At 44.0% G+C, this 2500-nt stretch overlaps 1 protein-coding gene across 1 annotated transcript in view; it reads right to left on the bottom strand.

The window, feature by feature from the left end:
* Positions 1-2500, bottom strand: part of LOC109882687 (membrane-associated guanylate kinase, WW and PDZ domain-containing protein 2-like) — a 296510-nt gene that overhangs the window by 243014 nt on the left and 50996 nt on the right. The gene's annotated exons all lie outside the window — the stretch shown is intronic.

Below are 2500 nucleotides of genomic sequence, written 5' to 3'. Positions count from 1 at the left end.
CGGCCAATATTGTTAAAAGCTTTCTTACATTACACAATGTGGGGTATTAAGAGATATCTTTACACAGTAACCACAAATTGACCCCCTAACATAATTTACCTTAAAATGTTTAACTGCTATTAGCAAACATCGCCATTATTGTGGTCGGGATGTGGCGAATCTGCAGAGAGCAAAGTTAAGAAATCGTTTGGTACTTGAGTTCTTGACAACTACGATTCCATTATGAGCCAAAAAAAGCAACAGTGTCAAACTGCTTTCTCCAAAGTGAACATCTGTGAAGGTCAACAGAACCAGGCTCACAGTGTAATGATAAGATACGGGAGGGAGACGACCAGCCTAAAGAAACCGCCGCTTCTCGTCAAACGGCACTAATTCACATTCTCAAATCGTGATCTCCCATTTTGATTGACGTTTGTTTCAACCCAGTTGCCGTGAGCAGACAAAAGAAAGATTATGTTTCTACATAATAATCAAGAATGTTGTCGAGGGAGGCCATTTTAATTTCAGCTGTCCTTCTTGTCCTTTTCTCATTTCCACTGGATTATCCTTTCCAATATCCACAGCACTGTCATCATAATCATCGCCTGGAGAAAAGGGAAAAACATATTTTGTCCTCTCTTCTGCGGACTGTTGTACAAGACCCTACTGAAACATTATTAGACTTTCTTTGGGAGAGATAGCATTTAAAGAGCTGGGGGTGTCCTTCCTCCTCTTCTAGCCCCTCTCCGTCTACCTTGACCTCATGCTGAGTAATAACAAGCTCTGTCGGCCATTACTCCACGACTGTGAATACTTCACCTTTTATCGGGGCGCTAGGCTCTCTTAGATTGAGTTAATAATTCAGCAGCTCAGAACAGAGTGTATTTTAAGAGTAAAAACAGTGATTAGCCACCGCCACATACTTTCATATGTTTTTCTGTTTTATTTCCCCATCACCACCATGCTCCTTTTTTATGCCCGACAGCAAGACAAACCACTCACGTCCAACATACATTCTATGTGTGAATAAAAGAACATTGAATTTCAAATCAAGAAAGAATCATTCCCCCAGACCATAAAAATAGTAATATCCCCATCCGGTCGTTGGCCAAATGGCTTCCCTTATCGTTTTTTCTGCAGTTTCTTTCCACCACGCACATTTTTCTACGCCACATCAAACCAAGTGTGTGTGAAGCAGCAGCTTATTTTCTGATTCACTCTACCAGTCATCTCTATGTAGTACAGCCCTATGGGTCCAGGTAATAGGACGGTAGACACCAGTCATCTCTACGTAGTACAGTCCTATGGGTCCAGGTAATAGGACGGTAGATACCAGTCATCTCTATGTAGTACAGCCCTGTGGGTCCAGGTAATAGGACGATAGATACCAGTCATCTCTATGTAGTACAGCCCTATGAGTCCAGGTAATAGGATGGTAGATACCAGTAATCTCTATGTAGTACAGCCCTATGGGTCCAGGTAATAGGACGGTAGATACCAGTCATCTCTACGTAGTACAGCCCTATGGGTCCAGGTAATAGGACGGTAGATACCAGTCATCTCTACGTAGTACAGCCCTATGGGTCCAGGTAATAGGACGGTAGATACCAGTCATCTCTACGTAGTACAGCCCTATGAGTCCAGGTAATAGGACGGTAGATACCAGTCATCTCTATGTAGTACAGCCCTATGAGTCCAGGTAATAGGACGGTAGATACCAGTCATCTCTATGTAGTACAGCCCTATGGGTCCAGGCAATAGGACGGTAGATACCAGTCATCTCTACGTAGTACAGCCCTATGAGTCCAGGTAATAGGACGGTAGATACCAGTCATCTCTACGTAGTACAGCCCTATGAGTCCAGGTAATAGGACGGTAGATACCAGTCATCTCTACGTAGTACAGCCCTATGGGTCCAGGTAATAGGACGGTAGATACCAGTCATCTCTACGTAGTACAGCCCTATGGGTCCAGGTAATAGGATGGTAGATACCAGTCATCTCTACGTAGTACAGCCCTATGGGTCCAGGTAATAGGACGGTAGATACCAGTCATCTCTACGTAGTACAGCCCTATGGGTCCAGGTAATAGGATGGTAGATACCAGTCATCTCTACGTAGTACAGCCCTATGAGTCTAGGTAATAGGACGGTAGATACCAGTCATCTCTACGTAGTACAGCCCTATGAGTCCAGGTAATAGGACGGTAGATACCAGTCATCTCTATGTAGTACAGCCCTATGAGTCCAGGTAATAGGACGGTAGATACCAGTCATCTCTATGTAGTACAGCCCTATGAGTCTAGGTAATAGGACGGTAGATACCAGTCATCTCTATGTAGTACAGCCCTATGAGTCCAGGTAATAGGACGGTAGATACCAGTCATCTCTATGACCAGTCATCTCTACATAGTACAGCCCTATGAGTCTAGGTAATAGGACGGTAGATACCAGTCATCTCTATGTAGTACAGCCCTATGAGTCTAGGTAATAGGACGGTAGATACCAGTCATCTCTACGTAG

The sequence above is a fragment of the Oncorhynchus kisutch genome, linkage group LG19 (assembly GCF_002021735.2).
Source record: "Oncorhynchus kisutch isolate 150728-3 linkage group LG19, Okis_V2, whole genome shotgun sequence".
NCBI lineage: Eukaryota > Metazoa > Chordata > Actinopteri > Salmoniformes > Salmonidae > Oncorhynchus > Oncorhynchus kisutch.
This window is presented reverse-complemented; position numbering and strand designations above follow the sequence as displayed.